The sequence below is a fragment of the Cryptomeria japonica genome, unplaced genomic scaffold (assembly GCF_030272615.1).
Source record: "Cryptomeria japonica unplaced genomic scaffold, Sugi_1.0 HiC_scaffold_213, whole genome shotgun sequence".
NCBI lineage: Eukaryota > Viridiplantae > Streptophyta > Pinopsida > Cupressales > Cupressaceae > Cryptomeria > Cryptomeria japonica.
In genome coordinates, this window is record NW_026729035.1 from 42501 (window position 1) to 56077 (window position 13577).

Below are 13577 nucleotides of genomic sequence, written 5' to 3' on the forward strand. Positions count from 1 at the left end.
GCTCCGATGTGTGCTCCAAGGTGCGGCGTGCACGAAGTCCGAGCCCGGTTTGCCCCGGGTGCGCACCTCGCGTGCACCTTCGCCGGGGTGAGCACCTTGGTGTGCAGACCTTGGTTGGGTTGCGCGCCCTGGTGCGCACCAAGGAGCGCTCTGAAGTGTGCTCCAAGGTGCGGCGTGCACGAAGTCGGAGCCCGGTTTGCCCCGGGTGTGCACCTCGGGTGCGCACCTCGCGTGCACCTTCGCTGCGGTGGGCACCTTGGCTGGGTTGCGCGCCTTGGTGGGCACCATGCAGTGCACGAAGTCGGAGCCCGGATTGCCCCGGGCGCGCACCTCCGCCAGGGTGGGCACCTTGGTGCGCACAACTTGCCTGGGCTGCGCACCAGGAAGGGCTCAAGATGGCACCCGCGTTCCGTTTTTTTCACTATCTTTCAGAACGGAAATTTTAAAATCTCGTTTTTTTTTGCCTTTTCTGGAAATTAGTGAAGGCAGCGCATCAAAGGTGCGCAACGCTGGTGCGAACCTGGGAGCGCTCCGATGTGTGCTCCAAGGTGCGGCGTGCACGAAGTCGGACCCCGGTTTGCCCCGGGTGCGCACCTCGCGTGCACCTTGGTGCGCACACCTTGGCTGGGTTGCGCGCCCTGGTGGGCACCATGGTGCGCACCAAGGAGCGCTCCGAAGTGTGCTCCAAGGTGCGGCGTGCACGAAGTCGGAGCCCGGTTTGCCCCGGGTGCGCACCTCGCGTGCACCTTCGCCGCGGTGGGCACCATGGCGTGCACGAAGTCGGAGCCCGGTTTGCCCCGGGTGCGCACCTCGCGTGCACCTTCGCCGGGGTGGGCACCTTGGTGTGCAGACCTTGGCTGGGTTGCGCGCCCTGGTGGGCACCATGGTGCGCACCAAGGAGCGCTCCGAAGTGTGCTCCAAGGTGCGGCCTGCACGAAGTCGGAGCCCGGTTTGCCCCGGGTGTGCACCTCGGGTGGGCACCTTGGTGCGCATGCCTTGCCTGGGCTGCGCACCAGGGCGGGCTCAAGATGGCACCCGCGTTCCTTTTTTTTCACTATCTTTCAAAACGGAAATTTTAAAATCTCATTTTTTTTTGCCTTTTTCTGGAAATTAGTGAAGGCAGCGCATCAAAGGTGCGCACCTCGCTGCCCACCACGGTGCGCAACGCCGGTGGGCACCCGGGAGTGCTTCAAAGTGTGCTCCAAGGTGCTGCGTGCACGTTGTCGGAGCCCGGTTTGCCCCGGGTGCGCACCTCGCGTGCACCTTCGTCGGGGTGGGCACCTTGGCTGGGTTTGCCCCGGCTGCGCTCCGAAGCGGGGTTATTGGAGCGCCGCCTCTTTTTTTGTCGGAGCGTTTGGTGGGGTTTCTCGCATTGGCTCTTCCGAGGCCCGGTTGCCACCCTGGCGCGCACGAAGTCGGAAGTAGGGTTAATTGCCCGGGTGCGCACCTTTGCCAGGGTGGGCACCTTACCTGGGCTGCGCACCAGGGCGGGCTCAAGATGGCACGCGCGTTCCGTTTTTTTCACTATCTTTCAAAACGGAAATTTTAAAATCTCCTTTTTTTTTTGCCTTTTCTGGAAATTAGTGAAGGCAGCGCATCAAAGGTGCGCACCTCGCTGCCCACCTTGGTGTGCTCTGAGGTGCGCACCCGGGAGCGCTACGAAGTGTGCTCCAAGGTGCGGCGTGCACGTTGTCGGAGCCCGGTTTGCCCCGGGTGCGCACCTCGCCTGCACCTTGGCCGGGGTGGGCACCTTGGCTGGGTTTGCCCAGGGTGCGCTCCGAAGCGGGGTTACTGGAGCGCCCCCTCTTTTTTTGTCAGAGCGTTTGGTGGGGTTTCTCGCATTGGCTCTTCCCAGGCCCGGTTGTTGGGTGCGCTCCCACCCTGGCGCGCGCGAAGTTGGAAGTTGGGTTAATTGCCCGGGCGCGCACCTTCGCCAGGGTGGGCACCTTGGTGCGCACACCTTGGCTGGGCTGCGCACCAGGGCGGGCTCAAGATGGCACCAGCATTCCCTTTTTCTCACTATCTTTCAAAACGGAAATTTTAAAATCTCGTTTTTTTTTTGCCTTTTATGGAAATTAGTGAAGGCATCGCATCAAAGGTGCGCACCTCGCTGCCCACCTTGGTGTGCTCCGAGGTGCCCACCACGGTGCGCAACGCCGGTGCGAACCCGGGAGCGCCCCGATGTGTGCTCCAAGGTGCGGCGTGCACGAAGTCGGACCCCGGTTTGCCCCGGGTGCGCACCTCGCGTGCACCTTGGTGCGCACACCTTGGCTGGGTTGCGCGGCCTGGTGGGCACCATGGTGCGCACCAAGGAGCGCTCTGAAGTGTGCTCCAAGGTGCGGCGTGCACGAAGTCGGAGCCCGGTTTGCCCCGGGTACGCACCTCGCGTGCACCTTCGCCGGGGTGGGCACCTCGGCTGGGTTGCGCGCCCTGGTGCGCACCAAGGAGCGCTCCGAAGTGTGCTCCAAGGTGCGGCGTGCACGAAGTCGGAGCCCGGTTTGCCCCGGGTGCGCACCTTCGCCGCGGTGCGCACCATGGCGTGCACGAAGTCGGAGCCCGGTTTGCCCCGGGTGCGCACCTCGCGTGCACCTTCGGCGGGGTTGCGCGCCCTGGTGGGCACCATGGTGCGCACCAAGGAGCGCTCCGAAGTGTGCTCCAAGGTGCGGCGTGCACGAAGTCGGAGCCCGGTTTGCCCCGGGTGCGCACCTCGCGTGCACCTTCGGCGGGGTTGCGCGCCCTGGTGGGCACCATGGTGCGCACCAAGGAGCGCTCCGAAGTGTGCTCCAAGGTGCGGCGTGCACGAAGTCGGAGCCCGGTTTGCCCCGGGTGCGCACCTCGCGTGCACCTTCGCCGCGGTGGGCACCATGGCGTGCACGAAGTCGGAGCCCGGTTTGCCCCGGGTGCGCACCTCGCGTGCACCTTCGCCGGGGTGGGCACCTCGGCTGGGTTGCGCGCCCTGGTGCGCACCAAGGAGCGCTCCGAAGTGTGCTCCAAGGTGCGGCGTGCACGAAGTCGGAGCCCGGTTTGCCCCGGGTGCGCACCTCGCGTGCACCTTCGCCAGGGTGGGCACCTCGGTGTGCTCCGAGGTGCGAACCCGAGAGCGCTCCGAGGTGCCCACGAAGTCGAAAGTCGGGTTAATTGCATTGTTTTCCCCGGGTGCGCTCCGAGGTGCGCAACATCGGCGCGCACCAAGGAGGGCTCCGAAGTGTGCTCCAAGGTGCGCACGATGGCGTGCACCTCTGGTGCGCACGATTCGGAGCTCGGTTTGACCGGGGTGCGCACACCTTGGCTGGGTTGCGCACCTTTTGTGCGCTCCAAGGTGCGCACGAAGTCGGAGCTCGGTTTGCCCCGGGTGCGCACCTTCGCCAGGGTGCGCACCTTGATGCGCACGCCTTGGCTGGGCTGCGCACCTTGGTGGGCGCCATGGTGCGCACCTTTCGTGCGCTCCAAGGTGCGCACGAAGTCGGAGCTCGGTTTGCCCCGGGTGCGCACCTTGGTGGGCGCCATGGTGCACTCCGAGGTGCCCAAGATTGGTGCGCACCAAGGAGCGCTCCGAAGTGCGCTCCAAGGTGCGCGCGAAGTCGAAAGTTGGGTTAATTGTCCGGTTTGCCTCGGGTGCGCACCTTGCGTGCACCTTCGCCAGGGTGGGCGCCTTGGTGCGCACACCTTGGCTGGGCTGCGCACACCTTGGCACCCGCGTTTCCTTCATTTTAAATTTTTTTTTTTTACAATCTCTCAAGTGGGAAATTCTATAATCTCAACTTTTTTTGCCTTTTCAGGAAACTTTTGAATGGAGCGCATCATTGGTGCGCTCCGAAGTGTGCTCCAAAGCTCTCTCCAGCTGCGTGCACCTGCCCCGGCCGCGCACCCGGCCCCGCCCAGCTTCGCTCACCTGTCCCGGGCGTCTGGTGCGGAACCTTAGAGTAAGAAACATCACCGTGCACCTTGGCCAACGTGCGCGACTCGACCGAGCGCGCACTGGCCGAGGTGCACACCGATTTCACCTGGGTGCGCGCGCAGCACCTCGGGCGCACCGGGGTGCGCGCACAACGCCCGGGTTGCACCGTGGCCTGTGTGCTCGGGGCGCCTCGGGTGCGCGCTCGGTGTCGCCCCCGCGCGCGCGGTAGTGCGGGCAGCGCACCCCGGCCCGGCCCGGCCCCGACGAGAACGCAAACGGGCAAAAGGTTTATTCAAATAGCATTGCGACGCCCGGCGAAAAACTAAAAAAGGGTGCAACACCGGGACTTCCCGGGAGGTCACCCATCCCAGTACTACTCCGGCCCAAGCGCGCTTAACTGCGGAGTTCTGATGGGATCCGGTGCACTAACGCTGGTATGATCGCACCCGTTATGAGCTTGTCGCAGTGTGTACTTAGCAAACCGCGACCCACGTGCGAATCCACCCCGGCCACCCACCCCCGTCGAGGTGCACACCCTCCCTCGCGAAGTGCGCCCCGTTCGCCAAGTGTGAGCCCTGCCCGGGTGCGCGCACCTTGCTAGGGCGTCGGGTGTGCACCCGGCCCGGCCTACGTGCGTGCACCTGGAGGGGGCGTCGTGTGCGTGCAGTGTCCCGTCTGCAACGCGGTGCCCACACACCACCTCGGGCGCAACGACCTGCGCTCACATGTGGGCCGAGTGCACCTTGGTGCATGTTCGGGGCGCCTCGGGTGCACGCTCGATCTTGCCCCGGTGCACCAAGGCGCTCGGTTTGCCCCGGGTGCGCACTTGGTGCAAGGTGGGCACCCAAAATAGGGATCAAGCACCAAAACACAAGTTTCGGGATGCAAAATGGGACCCAAGGACCACAAATGCGTTCCAAGACCCATGATGGGTCCACGAGAACAAAAATGTGTTCCGAGACTTAATAAACAAATATTGGGTTTTAGGAGAAGAAACATGCTCTGATGCCCAAAACGAGAATCGACCCCGAAAAGGCCACAGGCCAAAAGTGGGATGCGAGACAAAAAAAAATGGGACCCGAGGACCAAAATTGGGTTCCCAGGTCGAAGACAGGGCAACCGGACAAGAAACGACCTCTAAGGCTCGAAATGAGTCCCGACGACTAAAACTTGACAAGAAGCACCCATCAGGCACCCAACTCGACACCCATGGGATGCCGACCCACCCGGGCTTCCACCTAGCACACCTTGGCACCCACCCACCCTCGCACCCAACCTCGCACCCAACTTAGCACCTTTGAACCCACATTGGCACTCACCCTGACCCTGGCACCTTGGAACCCACATTGGCACTCACCTTGACCCTGGCACCCACCTTTGCACTCACCTTGGGACCCACCCTGGCTCCCACCTCGGCACCCACCCAGACACCCACCTTGGTTCCTTGGCACCCACCTTGGATCCTTGGCACCCACCCCGACACCCACCTTGGCACGCAACTTGGCTACTTGCCACCCACCTTGGCTCCTTGACGCCCACCCCGACAACCACCCCGTGACCTACCCTGGCTAGGGTTGGTGCACACCCACCCTGGTGCCCACCTTGGCACCCACCCTATGACCCACCTTGGCACGCACCTTAGTACCCACCCCGTTACCCACCCTAGGACCCACCCCGTGACCCACCTTGGCCAGGGTGGGTGCACCCACCCTGGTGCCCACCTTGGCACCCACCCATCCTAGCACCCAGCCTGTGACCGGGCTTGGAACCCAACCTTGCACCCGCACCCGTCTTGGCCAGTGTGGGTGCGCACCCATCCTGGCACCCACGTTGTGACACACCCTTTAACCCACGCACCCTAGCACCCACGTTGGCACCCACCTTGGAACCCAACCTAGCAACTTGGCACCCACCCCGTGACCCACCTTGGCATCCACCATAGCAGTCGCCGACTTGGCACCCACCTCGGCACCCACCTTGACACTTGTGGACCCACCTTGCCACTCACCCTAGCATCGACCCATCCTAGCACCCACCCTGGCACCTTTGCACCCTAGCACTCACCCATCCTAGCACCTAACCTGTGACCCACCTTGACACTCACCCTCGCACCCACCTTGGAACCCAACCTAGCACCCACCCACCCTGACACCAACCCTAGCACCTACCCACCCTTGCACCCACCCTGTGACCCATCTTGGCACCCACCCATCCTACCACTCAACCTATCACCCACCTTCTCACCCACCTTGGCATCCACCTTAGCACCCACCCACACTGGCACCTTGGCACCCACCTCGGGCAAGGTGGGTGCACACCCACCCTGGCACCCAATTTAGAACCCACCGAGCATGTTACCCACCTTGGCACCCACATTGCAGCCCACCCTAGTACCCACCCTATGACCCACATTGGCATCCACACCCTAGCACCCAGGCACCTCGACACCCGCCTTGACACCCACCCTAGCACTGAACCTGTGACCCACCTTGGAACTCACCCTAGAACCCACCCACCCTGTGAACCACCTTGGCATCCACCTTAGCACCCACCCACCTTGGCACCCACTCTAGCACTCACCCATCCTAACACCCAACTTGTTACCCACCTTGGCACCCGCCCTCGCGTCCACCTTGAAACCCACCCTAGCACCCACCCACGCAGGAGCCCACCTTGGCACCCAACCTAACACCCACGCATCCTGGCACCCAACTTGTGACCCACCTTGGAACCCACCCTAGTACCCACCTTTGAACCCACTATATCACCAACCCACCTTGGCACCCACCCTATGACCCTCTTTGGAATCCACCCTAGCACGCACCCACCCTGGCACCCACCATGGAGCGCACCCTAGCACCCACCCACCTCGGCACGCACCTCAACACCCACCTTGGTGTGCGCACTGCGCCAACCTCTCAAAGACCCTATGTGGTGCGCTCCAAAGTGTACACCTTTGGTGCGCTCCAAGGTGCGCACCTTTGGTGCACACCGAGGTGCACACCAAAGTGTGCACCGAGGTGAGCACCAAAGTGCACTCCAGGGTGCACACCAAGGCGTGCACCTTTGGTGCGGTCAATGCAAACGAATTCGGAAGTTGGGGTCGATGTCCTAATCGCTGCTGCAGACTACACGTATGAGAATCGGACAAATAGCTTTATATAGGGGAGGTGTTGCGTTTGATGGGTCGACTCCCCTGGTTGTGTGCACTGCACCAACTTCAAAGACCCTGTCTTGTTTAAGAAGTCAAAAGTTGGGGTGGATGTCCTAATCATTGCTGCAGTCTACGCATGTATGAGAATCAGACAAATAGCTTATATAGGGGAGGTGTTGCATTCGGTGGGTTGACTCCCCTGGTTGTGCGCACTGCGCCAACCTCAAAGACCCCGCATAGCAGAAGAAGTCGGAAGTCGGATTTTGGTGAGCACCAAGGCGTGCACCTTTGGTGCGGTCAACGCAGACGAATTCAGAAGTTGGGGTGGATGTCCTAATCGTTGTTGCAGGCTACACATGTATGAGAATCAGACAAATAGCTTATATAGGGGAGGTGTTGGGTTTGATGGGTCAACTCCCTTGGTTGTGCGCATTACGCCAACCTCAAAGACCTTGTTTTCGTTAAGAAGTCAAAAGTTGGGGTCAATGTCCTAATGGCTCCTGCAGGCTACACATGTATGAGAATCGGACAAATAGCTTATATAGGGGAGGTGTTGGGTTTGATGGGTCGACTCCCCTGGTTGTGCGCATTACGTCAACCTCAAAGACCTTGTTTTCGTTAAGAAGTCAAAAGTTGGGGTCGATGTCCTAATTGCTCCTGTAGACTACACATGTATGAGAATCAGACAAATAGCTTATATAGGGGAGGTGTTGGGTTTGATGGGTTGACTCCCCTAGTTGTTCGCATTACACCAACCTCAAAGACCTTGTTTTCGTTTAGAAGCCGAAAGTTGGGGTCGATGTCCTAATTGCTCCTGCAGGCTACGCATGTATGAGAATCAGACAAATAGCTTATATAGGGGAGGTGTTGGGTTTGATGGGTCGACTCCCCTGGTTGTGCGCATTGCGCCAACCTCAAAGACCCTGCATTGCGGATGAAGTCGAAAGTCAGAGTTTGGTGTGCTACAAGGTGTGGTCGAAGGTGCTCACCTAGGTGTGCACCTTTGGAGCACAGGAAAAGTGCCCTCCAAAAGTGCGCACCTTTGGAGTGCACAAAAGTGCCCTCCAAAAGTGCGCACCTTTGGAGCGCAGAAAAGTGCCCTCCAAAAAGTGCCCTCCAAAAGTGCGCACCTTTGGAGCGCAGAAAAGTGCCCTCCAAAAAGTGCCCTCCAAAAGTGCGCACCTTTGGAGCGCAGAAAAGTGCCCTCCAAAAAGTGCCCTCCAAAAGTGCGCACCTTTGGAGCGCAGAAAAGTGCCCTCCAAAAAGTGCCCTCCAAAAGTGCGCACCTTTGGAGCGCAGAAAAGTGCCCTCCAAAAAGTGCCCTCCAAAAGTGCGCACCTTTGGAGCGCAGAAAAGTGCCCTCCAAAAAGTGCCCTCCAAAAGTGCGCACCTTTGGAGCGCAGAAAAGTGCCCTCCAAAAAGTGCCCTCCAAAAGTGCGCACCTTTGGAGCGCAGAAAAGTGCCCTCCAAAAAGTGCCCTCCAAAAGTGCGCACCTTTGGAGCGCAGAAAAGTGCCCTCCAAAAAGTGCCCTCCAAAAGTGCGCACCTTTGGAGCGCAGAAAAGTGCCCTCCAAAAAGTGCCCTCCAAAAGTGCGCACCTTTGGAGCGCAGAAAAGTGCCCTCCAAAAAGTGCCCTCCAAAAGTGCGCACCTTTGGAGCGCAGAAAAGTGCCCTCCAAAAGTGCGCACCTTTGGAGCGCACAAAAGTGCCCTCCAAAAGTGCGCACTTTTGGTGCGCACCAAGGCGCTGGTTCGGTCGTTGCAGGCGAGTTCGGAAGTTGGGGTCGATGTCCTGAGCGGAGGTGCAAACTACACAGGTGTCGGAATCGGACAAATAGCTTATATAGGGGAGGTGTATGCTTCGATGGGTCGACTCCCCAGGTTGAGCGCACCGCGCCAACCTCAAAGACCCTACGGTATGGATGAAGTCGGAAGTTGGGTCCGATGACCGATTCGATTAGTAGGTATGCTCATGAGGTCGGAATTTGGGTCCGATGACCTGCCATGTGCAGGAAGGCGAATGTTGACACTGTGCGTTGCAAGGTGCACACCAAGGCGCTGGTGCGGTCTTTTTAGTCGAGTTCGGAAGTTGGGGTCGATGTCCTGATCGGAGGTGCAAGCTACACAGGTGTGGGAATCGGACAAATAGCTTATATAGGGGAGGTGTATGCTTCGTTGGGTCGACTCCCCGGGTTGAGCGCACCGCGCCAACCTCAAAGACCCTACGGTATGGATGAAGTCGGAAGTTGGGTCCGATGACCGATTCGATATGTAGGCATACTCGCGAGGTCGGAATTTGGGTCCGATGACCTGCCACGTGCAGGAAGGCGAATGTTGGCACTGTGCGTTGCAAGGTGCGCACCAAGGCGCTGGTTCGGTCGTTGGAGGCGAGTTCGGAAGTTGGGGTCGATGTCTTGATCGGAGGTGCAAACTACACAGGTGTGGGAATCGGACAAATAGCTTATATAGGGGAGGTGTATGCTTCGTTGGGTCGACTCCCCGGGTTGAGCGCACCGCGCCAACCTCAAAGACCCTACGGTATGGATGAAGTCGGAAGTTGGGTCCGATGACCGATTCGATATGTAGGCATACTCGCGAGGTCGGAATTTGGGTCCGATGACCTGCCATGTGCAGGAAGGCGAATGTTGGGACTGTGCGTCGCAAGGTGCGCACCAAGGCGCTGGTGCCGTCGTTGCAGTCGAGTTCGGAAGTTGGGGTCGATGTCCTGGTCAGAGGTGCAAACTACACAGGTGTGGGAATCGGACAAATAGCTTATATAGGGGAGGTGTATGCTTCGATGGGTCGACTCCCTGGGTTGAGCGCACCGCGCCAACCTCAAAGACCCTACAGTATGGATGAAGTCGGAAGTTGGGTCCGATGACCGATTCGATACGTAGGCATATTGGCGAGGTCTGAATTTGTGTCCGATGACCTGCCATGCGCAGGAAGGCGGAATTTGGGTCCGATGACCGAGTTGATGGCGTGCCATGCGCAGAAAGGCGGAATTTGGGTCCGATGACCGAGTTGATGTTGATGGCCCGCCATGCACAGGAAGGCGGAATTTGGGTCCGATGACCGATTTGAAGGCGTGCCATACGCAAAAAGGCGGAGTTTGGGTCCGATGACCGAGTTGATATTGATGGCCCGCCATGCGCAGGAAGGCGGAATTTGGGTCCGATGACCTGACATACGCATGGAGTCCGACTCGGGGGCCGATGTTCGATTCGATGACTTGCATTGTGGGTAAAGTCGGAAGTTGTGGTCTTTGACCCGATTCGATGACCAGACTTCGGCTGCTTGAGAATCGGACAAATAACTTATATAGGGGAGGTAGTGTTCTCGAGCATCCTCCCCCCGTGCCCGTTTATGTCGATTGATGCTGGTGCTCGACTGGTTGGAGCGCTCGGATGCAAAAATCTTGCACCAGGATTTATCGATTGTGATGGACACGGCAAGTCTCCTGATTGCTATGCAGGAGCTCATCGTGAATCTCTATGCGGCCTTGGTATGGACTCGACCTGCGGAATGGTTCGGCAATGGTAGTCGCTCCAACACGTCCTTGCAATGGCCACAGAGGTGATTCGACTAGAGCTCCAGTCTAGCTTTTGGGTTGCTTGGCGGACTGGTATAGCCGCGATCGAGTTCCGGCCATGAACGTTTTAGATAGCTCTTGGGCTTTCTGGGACGGAAGTCGGAAGTTTGGGCTGTTGTCCGATTTGATGACCATTCTTCGGATGTGTGAGAATCGGACAAATAACTTATATAGGGGACTGTGTTGTCTCACGCAGCCCCCTCCGTGCCCCTCTATCTCGACCGATGTTGGTGCTTGAAAGGGTTGGGATCGCTCGGATTTATAAACGTGCACCACCATTTGTCGAGTGTGAGGGACGCGGCAGGTCTCCTAAATGCTATGCGGGCGCTCTCTGAGAATCTCTATCCGGCCTCGACACAGACTAGTCTTGCTGAATGGTTTGGCACTGGTAGTCGATCCAACACGTCGTTGTTGTGGCCGCCTAGGCGATTCGATTCGAGCCCCCGTCTAGCTTTTGGGTTGCTTGGCGGATTTTGCCCTATCCGCAAGTGAGCTCGGTCCCTAAACGTTCGAGAAACCCGATTGCTATGCGCCGACTCTCTTTCTTGCGAGCCTCCATCTAGCTTTTGGGTCTCTACGGAACGGAAGTCGGAATCTGGGACCGTTGTTTGATTCGACGAGGCAGACTACGGTTGTGCGAGAATCGGACAAATAACTTATATAGGGGAGGTGTTGACTGGAGCATTCTCCCCCGTGCCCCTCTAACTCGACCAATGCTGGCGCTCGAACGGTGGTAGCGCTCGTATTTTCATTGAGCGCCAGCATTGGTCGATTTAGAGGGGCATGCGAGATTCCCGAATGCTATGCGAGGGCTCTAACGGAAATGTCTATTGGTTTCGGTATGGATGCAATTGCGAGTGGTTCGGCAAAGGTAGTCGTTCCGATGCGTCCATGTCGTGGCCAAATCGATAATTCGATTTGAGCCCTCGTATAGCATTTGGGTCTCTCGATGTGATTCCGCATTCCAGTCCCTTTGGGCACTGCTTGAGCCGCATCCCAGGGGGTTCCCTTCCCAATAATCTGCCTCGCAACCCGATTGCTATGCGGTGAGGCTCCTCGGCCGCCTCGGAACTATCTGTGTATCAGACGCATCGCGGGATAAGGGGTTGGCAACGGTAGTCGCCCCAAGCGCGTCCGATGCTTGGACCATTCCGAGGCGGCCCTGAAGCCTCTTCCGTCTAGCCGTTGGGTCCTTCTCGCCGCATCCCTCGCCTCGCACCCCGATTGCTATGCGGTGAGGCTCCTCGGCCGCCTCGGAACTATCTGTGTATCGGACGCGTCGCGGGATAAGGGGTTGTCACTGGTAGTCGCCCCAAGCGCGTCCGATGCTTGGACCATTCCGAGGCGGCCCTGAAGCCTCTTCCGTCTAGCCGTTGGGTCCTTCTCGCCGCATCCCTCGCCTCGCACCCCGATTGCTATGCGGTGAGGCTCCTCGGCCGCCTCGGAACTATCTGTGTATCGGACGCGTCGCGGGATAAGGGGTTGTCATTGGTAGTCGCCCCAAGCGCGTCCGATGCTTGGACCATTCCGAGGCGGCCCTGAAGCCTCTTCCGTCTAGCCGTTGGGTCCTTCTCGCCGCATCCCTCGCCTCGCACCCCGATTGCTATGCGGTGAGGCTCCTCGGCCGCCTCGGAACTATCTGTGTATCGGACGCGTCGCGGGATAAGGGGTTGTCACTGGTAGTCGCCCCAAGCGCGTCCGATGCTTGGACCATTCCGAGGCGGCCCTGAAGCCTCTTCCGTCTAGCCGTTGGGTCCTTCTCGCCGCATCCCTCGCCTCGCACCCCGATTGCTATGCGGTGAGGCTCCTCGGCCGCCTCGGAACTATCTGTGTATCGGACGCGTCGCGGGATAAGGGGTTGTCACTGGTAGTCGCCCCAAGCGCGTTCGATGCTTGGACCATTCCGAGGCGGCCCTGAAGCCTCTTCCGTCTAGCCGTTGGGTCCTTCTCGCCGCATCCCTCGCCTCGCACCCCGATTGCTATGCGGTGAGGCTCCTCGGCCGCCTTGGAACTATCTGTGTATCGGACGCGTCGCGGGATAAGGGGTTGTCACTGGTAGTCGCCCCAAGCGCGTCCGATGCTTGGACCATTCCGAGGCGGACCCGAAGCCTCTTCCGTCTAGCCGTTGGGTCCTTCTCGCCGCATCCTTCGCCTCGCACCCCGATTGCTATGCGGTGAGGCTCCTCGGCCGCCTCGGAACTATCTGTGTATCGGACGCGTCGCGGGATAAGGGGTTGTCACTGGTAGTCGCCCCAAGCGCGTCCGATGCTTGGACCATTCCGAGGCGGACCCGAAGCCTCTTCCGTCTAGCCGTTGGGTCCTTCTCGCCGCATCCCTCGCCTCGCACCCCGATTGCTATGCGGTGAGGCTCCTCGGCCGCCTTGGAACTATCTGTGTATCGGACGCGTCGCGGGATAAGGGGTTGTCACTGGTAGTCGCCCCAAGCGCGTCCGATGCTTGGACCATTCCGAGGCGGACCCGAAGCCTCTTCCGTCTAGCCGTTGGGTCCTTCTCGCCGCATCCCTCGCCTCGCACCCCGATTGCTATGCGGTGAGGCTCCTCGGCCGCCTTGGAACTATCTGTGTATCGGACGCGTCGCGGGATAAGGGGTTGTCACTGGTAGTCGCCCCAAGCGCGTCCGATGCTTGGACCATTCCGAGGCGGACCCGAAGCCTCTTCCGTCTAGCCGTTGGGTCCTTCTCGCCGCATCCCTCGCCTCGCACCCCGATTGCTATGCGGTGAGGCTCCTCGGCCGCCTTGGAACTATCTGTGTATCGGACGCGTCGCGGGATAAGGGGTTGTCACTGGTAGTCGCCCCAAGCGCGTCCGATGCTTGGACCATTCCGAGGCGGCCCCGAAGCCTCTTCCGTGTAGCCGTTGGGTCGTTCTCGCCGCATCCCTCGCCTCGCACCCCGATTGCTATGCGGTGAGGCT

At 59.7% G+C, this 13577-nt stretch overlaps 1 non-coding gene across 1 annotated transcript; it reads right to left on the reverse strand.

The window, feature by feature from the left end:
• Positions 1-4227: 4227 nt before the first annotated feature.
• On the reverse strand, positions 4228-4346 carry LOC131868706 (5S ribosomal RNA). Its single transcript, XR_009367153.1, has one exon. It is a non-coding gene; the product is annotated as a 5S ribosomal RNA (ribosomal RNA).
• Between the last annotated feature and the right edge of the window lie 9231 nt (positions 4347-13577).